General features: G+C 36.7%; 1 non-coding gene across 1 annotated transcript; it reads left to right on the forward strand.

The window, feature by feature from the left end:
• Positions 1-354: 354 nt before the first annotated feature.
• LOC117283278 lies at positions 355-500 on the forward strand. Its single transcript, XR_004514268.1, has one exon. It is a non-coding gene; the product is annotated as a small nucleolar RNA SNORD15 (small nucleolar RNA).
• The last annotated feature ends 13,501 nt before the right edge of the window (positions 501-14,001 follow it).

Consider the following 14,001-nt stretch of genomic DNA (forward strand, 5'->3'; position numbering starts at 1 on the left):
TTGGATTTGCATTTCCCTGATGGCTTATAATGATGATGCTAAGTACAATTTCACATACACTTTGGTCATTCATATATATTCTTTGAGAAATGTATGACCACTCACTCCATTTTTAAATCAAATTTCTTTGCTTGTTGGCTGTTGTTAGAGGTCCTTATGTACTCTAGAAATTAATCCCTTGTCAAAGAGTTTGCAAATATTTTCTCTCATTCTAGATGTTCTGTACATTGTCTTTTCACTCTGTTAGATCATTTCTTTTGCTATTCAGAAATTCTAGTTTTCTATGATCCCATTTGTCAATTTTTGATTTTATGACCTGTGCTTTTTGGACTATTTCAGAAAAAATCTATGCTCATTTAATGAAGAGATGATGACGAGTCTGACGTGGAAGTCTTATCTTTGCCCATGTGGCCTTACTCTGTACCGTGTTCTGTGACACAGGCTGAGTCCTGGTGGAAGAAACTTCCTAAAGATGACTCAGAGGCATGTGTCTGAAAAGGGTTGCTGTATTCCTGTTGGAATGAGTATTGGAGCAATTGGTGGGGTTGTTGGAGGTCATGAGTTTTAATGAGGTAGCAAGGAAAGGAAGTCTGCAGGAATGTCCCCCCTGTTTTTGTTGTTGTAGTTTTTGAGACAGTGTCTCACTAGGTGGTCTCTAACTGGTGAACTCTTGATCTTCCTGCCTCAGGATTTGAGGATTACAGATCTGCTGGGATTACAGGTATATGCCACCACACCAGTTCGTGTCTTATTTTTGAACATTTGTTTTATTTTATTTTGGTTTTTTAACAAAAATCTATGCTCAGACCAATGTCCCACAGCATTTCCCCTGTATTTCCTTCTAATTGAAATGTGAGTGTGAGGTCTTACGTGCGAGCCTTTGATCTATTTTGAGTTCATTTTTTTTAATATGCAAAAGGGGTTAGTGTCTTCTGTATATGAAAACCCACTTTTGATAGCACCATTTATCAAAGAGGCTTTTCTTTCACCAATGTGTACCCCCAATGTCTTGTCAAAATCAACTCGTTGAAAATATCTAGGTTTGTTTCTGGGATCTGTGTTTTGTTCCATTGCCTATGTGCCTGTTTTTATGCTAGTACCATACTGTTTTGGCTACCATAGATTTGTAGTATATTAAGCCAGATATTATAATGCCTGCAACTTTATTCTTGCTCAAGATTGCTTTAGCTATTCAAGGTCCATTGTGGTTCCATAAGAATTTTGGACTGTTTTCTCAAGTCCTGTGAAGAATATCACTGATAATTTGACAAAAATTGCACTGACTGTATAGATTGCTTTGGATATTTTAACAGTATTAATTTTTCCAATCCTTCAACATGGAATCTGTTGTGTGTGTGTAAACACCTATGTGTGTCCTTTCAATTTCTTTTATCCATGTGTTGCAGTTTGCATTGTAGAAATTATTTGCTTCATTGGTTGAAATTACTTAAAGGTACTTTATTCATAAGATATGGGATGCTATCTTGATTGTGTTTTTAGCAATTTTGTAACTAGTATATAAAAATCTATTGAATTGTATGCATGTATTTTTTATTCTATAACCTTTCTGAAGTTATCAGTTCTAAAAGTTTTTTGGTGAAGCCTTGTTCAATTTTATTGAATGCTTTCTCTGCATCCATTGAAATTTTCATATGGTTTTATCCTTTCTGTTGATGTGCTGTATTATGTTAATTGATGTGAATCCTTCTTTTATCAGAATAAGACTCACTTGCTCACAGAATGTAAACTTTTTATGTGTAAGTGGATTCAGCTTGCTAATATCTTTGTTGAGCATCTTGCTGATTAAGGATATTGGTCTGTAGTTTTTGGTTTTTGTTTTTCTTTCATTGCTGTTGCTGCTGCTGCTTTTGTTTTTATTGTGTCCTTATCTGGTTTTGGTGTTAGGGTAATAACGGCCTTATAAAATGAGTTGGTAGGTTTCCCTCTCAGTATTTTGAACTAATATGAAAATAATTTTTGTTCAAAAGTATGATAAAATTCAGCCATTAAATCATCCTGTGTGGGCTTTCATTGCTGGGAGACTGTGTTACTGACTGGGTCTTGTTACTGCTCTGGTCTGTGGGATTTGGTTTCCAGGACATGCTGTTTGCTGAACCTGGCTGCTTCCCAGAAGCCTAGGTGCACAAGGTTGTAAGGCTATCTCCATGCCTTGGGGAGGGTACAGCATGGCCTGTGTGCTTTCTTTTAGGCAATGCTGTAGCACAGTAAGGCAGCAGCTTCCCAAAATAGGCTCAGGTCCTCTGAGTGGAGCAGGTTCTCCAGCACTACATGTCTCAGGTGTCTGTGGCAGATGTGATGCCTCTACTCTCCTAGCAAAGTCCTCCTTGGTTAGGGGCTGATCTCCACGATGGAATGAAAAATGCTCATGGTTCCTTTCTTTATAAGGCTATTGTGTATGTCTGTGCTCTGCACTATCCAGTCCTATACTCACTTTGGTGCCTTATTCTAAATAGGTGGAGCTTTTCTCCATGCTTACTGCCTACAGCTGGGGTGGAGTGATAAAAGCAGACCCTTGGCCTCTTGGCTAATATGGATCCAGAGATTTAGTCATGGGTTCTGGCCTGGAGAGCCCCTGTTGGGCTCTCCCTAGCACTGGTTTAAAGTAAAAGGCCTGATATTAAATACTTCTCCCTCTCCCAGGTGGAAGATACATTTACATTGTACTGCTTAGCATTATAGAATGGCTTACTCAACCGTTTCTGTCCTGCCTTCTTAAACATATTTTTCCTTCTTATTATACTAAAACTAGGCAATATGGTCTCTCACCTGGCTTTCCTGCATCTTGTCAAAATAGATGGGTGCATGAATAGCTGTTCAAATTGACATCTTTGTGGGGACATGATTAGTGGAGGACCTTAGCCCAACTTGTTCCATCCCATTTATGCATTTATTCACGGAGTTTAATGCATCCTTCTTAAATTGAAAAACAAGCAACTATCAATGTACCATATAAATAATAAACTCATTTTATTTAAGAAGAAATATAGACCTATGATAAGAGTATTTCCATGGTTCTTCTGCAATCATTCTGACCATTGATTTTTTTTCTCCATTTCCTATTGTATGAAAGCGTTTCTCCCTCTCCAGAAATAAATATTTCAGAGTAAGCATAATGTATGATTTATGAAAGAATGTTTGGATGCTCACTATACTTTTTCCTAGAGGCCAAAGCTTATTCACAAGTCAGGAGAGCAGAATTTGAAAAGTAGCATGAAGTGATTTATAGAAAGCTGACACAGACACTTTGGGTGAAGGCAGAATTAGTCTTTGGATGAGGAAGACCAATAAGGCAAGATAAACATGGTAGGAGGAGAACATAGTGAAAGGTAGTGATTTACAACTGCTGTTCTGGAAAGGGAGATTTGAATCATTCAGGAAGTCTAATGAAGACAATTCTGATATCCTGGAAGGAAGACTGAGCCTCATTAAAGAGAAATTTTCAGACAGACAATAGGCAGATAAATGGAATATTTTGGTGATAAAGTGATTTGTTAGTGAAAGCTCACCCACTGGGTCACTGGTTCAGATCTTGGGTTTGAGAGTAGTTAGTCCTTCATCTTACACTGCCTGGAATGCCTTCCTCCATGTAGTAGTCGCTCCAGTATCACCTATCACAGAGACTTCCCTTGAGTACAGATTCTAAAATGCTCCCCAGCCTTGGCAGATACAGCCCCTGTCCCATACCCTGTTCTATTTTTCTTCACAATTATCTTTTCTATTATTTCTTTTATGTTATTTTGCTTACTTTTCTCTGTCATATTATAAAAAAATACAAGATCTACAACAACAAGTACATGATTTCCTGATGCAACCTCAGTTCCTGGCCTTAGGTACTCAAAAAAATGTTTTAGAATCACACAGCAAACCAAAGAATAGCAAGTCATTGAATATAAATAAGTACAGCAGGACAGGGCATGGAGCCTCTGTTAGGAGAGGCTCAGATCCCAGTGTTCTTGCAAACTACATGAATGTAGACAGCATATATGCATTCATCTATAAAAACAAAGACACACAGAATTGGAGTCTGGCATGATTGTGGAAAGGGAATAATAATTAAAATGTGACCAACTTTGTTGATTCTGACAGGGTATGATGAAAGTACCTGCAGAGCTGAAAGGAAGCACTTGCTCTGAAGATGCCCTAGCTATCTTAAAGGACAGATTCCCAGATGGCATGTATTGTTCTGAATCCCTATTCCCAACGTCTCACCAACCAGGGGAGAACAACACATGCAGCAGAAAGACTAGACTTCATGCCCTTCACTTCCTCCTCTCTTCTCTATTTACAAACACTTTATTTCCATTTTTTCATTTTCTCATATTTTTTCTTTTCCCTTATTTCCTTTCCCCTACTCTTCCCACTTCCACTACACCTTTAGCCCTTTTCTTCATATTTTGCATCATCAGTTATACCATTAGGATCTTAGGTACCATTGTAGTTTTTCACACCAGAGAAATTATTCAGTATTTACATGTGTGACTTATTTCACTTAAGAATATATCCTCAATATGTATCCATTTTCCTACGAATGACTAATTTCTCATTCTTTATGGCTGAGTAGTATTCTATTTTATAGAAAGACTACATCATCTTTATCCAGTCTCCAACTGATGGGCAAGTGGGCTGTTTCCAAGTTTTAGCTTTTACAAACCGTGCCACTATAAACATAGGTGTGCATATATCACTGTGGTATGATTCTTTTAATTCTTTTGAGAAGATACCCAGCAGAGGGATGGCTGGGTCAAATGGAACCTCTAGTCCCAGCTCTTTGAGGTATTTCCATATTGACTTCCATAGTGGTTGCACCAGTCTGCACTCCCATCAACAGTGGAGAAGGGTTCCTTTCTCCCCACAACCCCACCAACATTTGTTATTGTGTGATTTCTTGATAGCAGCTATTCTTTGTGGGGTGAGGTGAAATCTCAGTGTTGTTTTCATCTGCATCTCTTGAATGACCAGTGATGTGGAACATTTATTTATATATTTACTTGACGCTTTTAATTTTTTGTCTGAGAAATGTCTGTTCATTTAAGAAGCCCATTTTTTAATCGGGTCTTTATATTTTGGGGGGCTGATTTTTCTGAGTTCTTTATATATTCTAGATAATAGTCCTTTGTCTGAAGATCATACATCCTGACCAAGTCAGATTTATTCCAGGGATGCAAGGATGGTTCAATATATGTAAATCAATAAATGTGATACATTATATTAACAGAATCAAGTACAAAAACCATATGATCCCCTCAATAGATGCAGAAAAAGCATTTGGCAAAATTCAACACCCATTCATAATAAAAACCCTTCAAAACATTGGAATAGATGGTCTATATCTCAATTTAATAAAGGCTTTCTATGAAAAATCAACAGCCAACATCATATTAAATGTCCAAAAACTGAAAATCTTCACGTTAAAATCAGGAACAAGACAAGGATGACCATTATCACCACTCCTCTTCAATATAGTTCTGGAAACATTAGCCATAGCAATTAGATAAGAGAAAGAAATTAAAGCAATAAAGATAGGAAAGGAAGAAGTTAAACTCATTATTTGCTGATGATATGATACTGTACATTGATGACCCAAACAATTCCACCAAAGGACTTCTAGACTTAATTGACACTTTTAGCAGAGTAGCTGGATATAAGGTCAACACTCAAAAAATACTAGCCTTCTTGTACATAAATAACAGACTCACTGAGAGAGAAATTAGGGAAACAATTCCTTTCACAGTATCATCCAAAAAAATAAAATATCTAGGAATCAATCTAATGAAAGAAGCAAAAGATCTCTACACTGAAAACTATAGCACTCTAAAAAAAGAGATCAAAGAGGATATAAGAAAATGGAAAGATATCCCCTGCTCCTGCATAGGAAGAATCTACATAGTGAAAATGGCCGTACTACCAAAACTGCTATACAGATTCAATGCAATGCCAATTGAAATTCCAACAGTATATTTCACCAAACTAGAAAAAAGAATCCAAAAATTCATTTGGAACCAGAAGAGAGCTAGAATAGCAAAAGCCATCCTAGACAACACATGGCAGCAGGTATAACAATTCCCAATTTGAAACTATACTACAAAGCCACTGTGATAAAAACAGCATGGTACTGGCAAAGAAACAGACCTGAGGATCAGTGGAACAGATTGGAAGATGCAGAAACAACTCCAGATGTACTCAGCTACCTCATCTTTGACAAAGGTGCCAACCATCCTCACTGGAGGACAGATAGCCTCTTTAATAAATGGTGTTGGAAAAACTGGATTTCAACCTGCCAAAGATTAGATCTAAACCCTTATCTTTCACAATGCACTAAACTAAAATCCAAGTGTATTAAAGATCTAAATATCAAAACAAGAAACACTAAACTTGCTGGAAGATAAGTTAGGCAGAACTCATGAAGACATTGGCATAGGAAAAGACTTTATGAACAAATCCTCAGTAGAATGGGAACTAGCAGAAAGAATCAACACCTGGGATCTCATCTTATTAAAAAGCTTCTGCACTGCAAAAGAGACCATCTACAGAACTATTTAAACCTTTCTAATCAGTATCTCAACATAAGATTTAACTGAAAATCAGAGACCGTCTTTTATGTGAAAGTCATTATTGAATAAACATATAAATCATGATACCAGGTAACAAAACTACTCTAAATAGAAGGAAGATTATTTTTTAAAAATTAAATTATAACCCAGTCATGAATTACTTCTTCTCTATGTTAAACATAAATAACAAAAATGAAAAGTTGTTTCTTTCCCACTTCAAATCTCCGTGTGCTTAACCCTTTCCACTTGTTGGAATATTTGACTGGAAGAGACTGAGAGTGTGCTGATAATTCATGAGTGCTGTGACAAGAAAAACTTGAAATAGCATTTTAGAGTAAATTTGCCAAAATTTCACATTTCAACCTCAGGATCTTCTATAGCATGGATAAAGTATTTGATTAATAGAATGCAGAAAAAAGAGACTAAAGATCAAGTAAAGGGAAATAATATGGATGGCAGAATACAAACAGTTATTTTTGCAAGAAATAAAATTAGTCGACAAGGGACCTGGGAAAAATATAACCAAAATCTTAAATCTGTACTTCTGCATTTGTAGGGAATAAAAAAGTTGGGTTGAGAAGTTACTAATACCGTATGGTCATCTCTGGTGATATTTATAAGCATTTTTGGTTTTCCACCCTATGGTTGCATAAATAATGTCCTATTGGGTCCCTCTGTGGAACAGTGAGGAGACTTTAATGTTATTTTTGAGCCAATTATTGCTGCCAGACTTCCCAGAGCATTTTGCTTTGCTGTTGTCATCATCAGTGATCAAAAGTGGTGATTGCTCCATCAGTCTAGGCTCTGGGGCAAAAAGACAGAAAACATCTGTTGACCCATACATGATAGGATACAGAGAATGAGCAAGAAATACTTTTTTATTTTTTTCCACTGAGATTTTAGATTTCTTTGCTATTTCAACATAACCTAGCCTTTTCTGATTATTCTGTATAGTACCAGAAACCTTGTCCTGTTAAGCCATGGAGATGGCATGTATAGAAAGTAGAGCTTTAGACTATATACTTAATGGTGAAATTATTAAAAAGTGTATAACTTGATGACCATGCACATTTGCTCTATGGTTATGTAAGCTCTATGGATTATGTAAGCAAAGCAAGCTAAACATACGAGAGATAAAATTTTTAAAAATTCATTCACTGTCTTCTCAGAGAGGAAGCACATAAATTTGTATTCTGTGCTGAGCATACTCTAAAGCTACAATGACTGCTAAAATGAAAAGGAAGGATTATACAAAACTGAAGGTAGAAAGGGTAAGAAACACCAAAGCCAAGAAAATGGTAAAGTTGGGTGCTGGAAAAGTGGGAGGGAAACGATGTGATTATGTGTGGATTAGAATTTAAGTGTAAAATGGAGAGTGTTTCTGAAGAACATGCAAATGCAACCCTCTTCTTTTTCTTCACTGCATTTTTCAAAGCAAATGTTAGTTCTAAAATGTCTGAGAAATCACTGCAGATTTAGCTGAATTATTAAGTCCTGCTTCAAGGTAAGCATAGCTAAATCTGTTGGGTCTTAGTGGACCCAAGAAAATTAACAAACATGCTTTTCCCCTTTCTTCAAACCTTCACATTAATTTTGGTTCTAGAATCATACTGACACTGCAAGAGTGGAAAGACTAAAAATGTAATCAGCTATAGGAGAATTTATTGCAACTATTTTTACAGTTTTCAGATAAAATTTTAGTAAAATCTGTGTTGTCCTTTAAGTCAGTAATATTCTTTAAAAATACAAGACTGATCTTGCTCCTAATACAAAATTGAAAAAGCGCCGATGACTTTTAAGCCAGTGAAGAGCAGAGATGAGAGCGTTACAAGAGGTCTCACTTTCTGCCATCTCTCCCATTTATGTTTCTGCTTTTATATGTGTATTAATATTAGTTTTCCAGATAAAACTTGAGTGTTTTAAAAGAAATACTTGAAGTTTAAATTCTTCTCTGAAAGTTTGAATACCTTTTCATGGAATGGTTTTACTATATCAAGTGTACTAATATTCATCTTAATCTTGAATTTCAAATGCTTGTCTGTCATTTCTCTTCTGAAATATGTCCGTTATTTTTCTTACTTTTGTTCCCAAGTCAACTTTGACTTACCTGTCATGAAGCTCTCACAACTGTACCCTGAAGACACCTGCAAATCTGCCACACTGACCTAATATGCTTAATCTGTGACATTTATCTCTATTTTGTAACTGTCTCTATTGCCCAATAATAGTTTTCATTTCAAAAATTGTTTTTGTACTGTTATTTCCAAACTTTGTATTCTGCAATGTATCTCTGACCCCTTCAACTTCCTGAGTAATCTGTGAATTTACTAAAATCAAGCAGTGTAACTTCAGCTACTCAAACCAAACCAAAATATTATATTTAAAATAGAGATAAGTTTATGAATTTACATATTATATTTTGGCCCACATTAGCTCTGAGAGAGATTCTTCTTATTTCACATATAAACAATACCCACTTTTATGAAAACTCTGTAAAAGAAATAGTGATCTATTTCTAGAAGGGACCAAGTATCCCAAATCTTCTAGGAGGGCATTGACAAACCTGGCTCCAGATTTTTATTCTTCAATCAGTCACAGAAAGCTTCCTCCTGAAACCAGTAGTGTAACTTGAGAGGGAGAAGGGTTTCAGTGTCCTGTATTAATCACTTGTTCATGCAAATGTATTTTGTCTTTAGGACATCTTGTACCCAGTCCCAGCTATACCACTGCTACTAGGCAATGCACTACTACTGTACATGCTCAATAATGTCCTAGTGGAATCGGTAACATTCACCATAGGACAAGTAAAATCCCTTTTCCTTTGTTGTATGGTGACTAAGAGAACCAGCAACAATCCAGAGCTGTTTCTCAAGTGGAGAGTGAATTATGATCAAAATGTTCTGTTGCTCAAAAAATACTGTTGAAGACATACTTTCATCTGTAGAATATTTTAGAAGCTCACCTGGTCAGATTTTCATTCAGTTTTTAGCTTTATTAACATAACATGGTCATCAGAAAAGCTCTGGGTCTTGACAGTATCATAAGCTAAGAATTGAAAACATTCTTACATTTTTTTCCTCATTCCTCTCTCCCTCCCTTCTTTCTCCTCTTCTCCTTCACCTTCTACCCCCCACTTTCTTCCACTTCCTTTTTCCTTCTTTCCTCCTATTTTTATTTTGTTCTTTCTTTTCTTTCCTCTTTGATACTCATTCGTTCCATCACCGTCACTTTCTCCTTTTGCCCACTTCCTCCTCCTCCTCTCTGTCCACTATATATAGTGTAATTACAGGCCGTCAGTCCATTACAGTCTATTCTTCTTTGTCTACACAGAACCCTGTGTTACGAATCCATTGTTGTAATAAGTATCCCAAGTGATGGTGGATGTAACTTTTTGTAATTTGTTGCTCTGTTTATGCCATTTTACAGTGGTATTAGATCACTTCCCGTACAATCCAAACTAGGTCTGACAATCCCAGATGCTCACTCTTGAGTGTGGTCTTCTTGCTCCAAATATTTCATCAGTGTTGGAAACAAAAATCATTCTAATTATAATCAGGAGAAAAAATAATACAGATAATTATGTGATATGAAAATCATTGGAAGGACTTAGAGTACTCTAGCCTAGTTTATAGGAATGATTTTCAGATAGTTACAATGGATGGATGAATGGAGAATGAATGGCTGAGAACCTGCTTCACTGGACACCATTACTAGTTCCAGAATACTGTGGGTCTCTGATTCAGGCTTCAGAACGTTATCAATAATAATTTCTCCTACAAACTACCTCTTAATACCAGAAGAAAGAGAGTAGACATTGTGGCATTATTTTTGGAAAACACTTTCCATAAACTCTGCCTTTCTAAAGCCTTCTGAATCTTAATGGAATTTCAACTAATGGACAAAATTCACTAATATAAGTAATCCAAGTTATACAGAACTCTGAGAAAGATTTCAACTTCTCAACTTCACCAATAGAGGGTAGATGGGAGGGTGAGTGAGTCCTCCCAAAATTAAACCTTATGAAATATAGCACTGCCTTTTGAAGTTCCTTTGCCAAGTACCTGTCCTGATGGTTTTGATGCCTTTGTGAGACTTCTGTGTAACGTCCTACAATTTCTAGAATCAGTTGCAGGATGCCTAACCCTCCTTCCAATCATGATTTCAATTCTCTCCATTCACGGAAAGTACAAGGCCATAGACAGTGAAAGAACTGCTCTGCAGCACTCTGAGCTGTTTCTCAGGGGTGTGCTGGTATATTCAGTGTGGCTCTCAGAATTGATCGGCAAAGGCAAGTTTCCCTATTGTGAAAGTAGGAATAGTCCCCAGAGAGCACATTTATCTACGTACACTTCATATTCGAGAATCTTTCTTGTAGGATTCTAGGACAGTTTAAATTTTGGAGGGCCTCTGCAGTGGTGAGGTAGTGAAATAGCCTGCTGCTGGGGAGGGGAGTGTCCTGATGTGTATGTAGTGTTGTTTTTAGGGTTGAAATGCATGACAGATTTCCCCTTACCACCACAATACAATTAAAGAGAGGAAGTGATATGCATAACAAACTCTTAGGATCCTTCAAGAGTGGGCTCGATAGTTGTGGTTGTGGTGTCAAACACCTCTAATGCCAGCAATGGGGACTCAGGCAGGCGCATCACTTAGAGTTTGAGGCCAGTCCAGGCTACACAGTGAACAAGGCCAGTCGGAACTGCTCAGTAAGACTCCGTCACAAGCAAAACAAAACCAATAACAACAGAAACAAAAACTAAAATAAGTGGGCTCCTCACAGGACACCTGGCTTCCTAATAGAGTGAAACATATGTTTACTTAGTCACAACTGTGCTTCACTGTGGAGGCCAACTGAATTGTTAATATTCCTCTTCCCCAGAGCAGTACTGAAGAGAGTGGGTTAAAAAGGTAGGCAGTGTGCTTGATTCATTCTTGTAGCCTCTGAAAAGGAATAAAGGGCCTATCAGTCTGGGATTTCCGAACTGTTTAATTGGGCACATTTGGAAAGCTTACATCTTGATTATCCTTAAACCTGGAGCTATGGTTTTTCCCCTCAGTACCTGCATCTGTTTGCTATTGTTATTCATTAGCATGATTATCTGAATGGTGGTTTTCAGTGACAGATCCGTGGGAATCTGAACCCTATATGCATTTGTGCTTTATCATATTCCTGATATATTGTAATTTCACCCAGACTGACAAATGATAGGAATCTAAAAATAAGTATTTATTAATTAATGAATAAACAAATAATTCTGAATATCAATAAATTAATAATGTTTTATTCATGTGAAGTAGCCCCAGATATTCTTGAGTTATAATAATTATTCTTCTTTGTGAGAAACATTTAAATACAGATATACCTTCTATTTGCTTTATTAAATAGATAAATATTTGCCTTTTAACTCTCCCTTATAAGCCAGATACGCCAATATCACTCTTTTGAGATACTGTGTGATCTGGCACTGGATACAAAGAAATCTATCCTGCACCTTCAGATAGTAACATTTCAGTCTTTTGTTTGTGATGAAGGCATTCATGTAATTCACATCTGAGAACACAGCAAAACCCAAAAATCAGACACATGAATCATAGTGAGTTTACTCTTCTTAAGATAAATGAGAAATATTTTGGATAATTCAATTGTGGAAAGAATCAGGGATGCATCCCAGTGAGACCCTCAACTTGAGAAGATATAATCTTCCACTTCAATATCTTTCTGCCCCGTTTCTGAATCAACCTGCCAATTTCATACCCACAACTGAGATAATTCAGTCCAAAAAGTGTTATATAACTGCATTCTCTCTGTCCACTTTTAATCTGTTATAATGTAGAGAGAACTGCGAATTTCTTCAAGGGAGATGGAAAAAGTTCCAACCAAATGACATGTGGAAATTAATTTCAAAAGTACTTAGTGCAAATAACCAAAAGTTATAAAGCATACAATAGCTGGTGATGATATATTTATGACTTTTCAATTTCATCAATTCATTACAATTTGAAGATTCTAGGTAAGATTTCAAGCACTAATGGGGAAAAACTAGTCTTAGAAACTAACAGTAACACAGTTTGTAGGCTAGAAAATCTATTTGTTGTAGTAATGTCACCTACCAAAGACATTCAAGAAGTTTTGGTATGGTGGAAAATGTATAAAAGGTAAAATTTAACAAAAAACATTCATTTAAATTCAGAAGTTAAACAAGACTTGAACCTTACAGGATGGGGACAGTTTCAGTATTAGATTAAGAGCTGGATGAAATTATTTGTGTGGCCCTCTTGTACACTAAATTCTATGTACAGTCACAGATACATGTTTCAGTCAATGGGCTGTATAATAGTATCCACCTAAGAGTGCCATAAGGTCACCCATCTCTAAAACCTGACATCAGTTTATAAGCTTCATAGAGTTATTGGATGTCTAACTCTGTCATTTTGTATATGAGGAAACTGTTTGCTCTGGCCTCACATCACCACATTGATAGTGTCTCAAGTTGCTGGTGTGATTTACCCAAGGATATAAAACCATATGCAGTTAAAATGCTAGAACCATAGACCAGATCTCCCGATACTAACCTGAGTGTAATTTTGCATGTTACCTTATGGTCCCTTGAGCGAAAGAGATCATGTTTACTTAACTTTCTGGGCTTTGCCCCTCCAGTCACTGTAACAACCAGTTGTGGAATTAGGAATTTAGACTGAGGCAAACGTGTAGTTCTTTACCTTGCGTTATTCTAAAAAGATTCACTGTACCGCAATTTGGAGGAAAGGGGAGTTGGAAGGCAATGTGAAGTACCAAGCACAAACAAGTCCAGAGGTAAGAAATGATTATGAGTAAAACATTCTGTAAAACTTCCCCTTTGTTTTGGAAACTTCTGAAAGACCAGTTTAGAAAGTTTACTACTAGATATAAGGTGCTCTTTAAATACACTTTTAAAATATGCAGTGCACTAAGAATTAAATCTGCAGGCAGCCCCAAACAATAGGGTGAATGAAACTATAAATTACATTTATAGGACACATTTCATTCCAAAGCCTCCCGGGGCACTTTGTAAATGAATTAGAAAGCACACATGTTGGAACTGGCTTACCCACAACTGAAATGTTGCCGCCTGTGGGGTCCATCTTGGCAGCTTTTTAGGAAAAGATACACTGACAAGTGTAAAGGGTGACCATGCCTAACCAACCACACGTCTGCTCCTGACTCAAGGCTATGGGCTGTGCATTAAAAGCAAGGCCTTGAAAAGGAACTTTCTAGGAAGCTACATTGACCAGTCAACCAGGAAATTATGGTGTTTATCTCTCATGACATAATGAATAGAATGTGGCCCTGGGTTCAGATGATCCTAGGGAAAATGAGTTTGGCCATTAGTAGTTATGTTATGTGACCTTGGGCAGATTGTTCAACTGTTCAAAGTTTTTTTTTTCTTAT

The sequence above is a fragment of the Fukomys damarensis genome, unplaced genomic scaffold, assembly GCF_012274545.1.
Source record: "Fukomys damarensis isolate Sample0158 unplaced genomic scaffold, DMR_v1.0_HiC HiC_scaffold_24, whole genome shotgun sequence".
In the NCBI taxonomy this organism is placed as follows: Eukaryota; Metazoa; Chordata; class Mammalia; order Rodentia; family Bathyergidae; genus Fukomys; species Fukomys damarensis.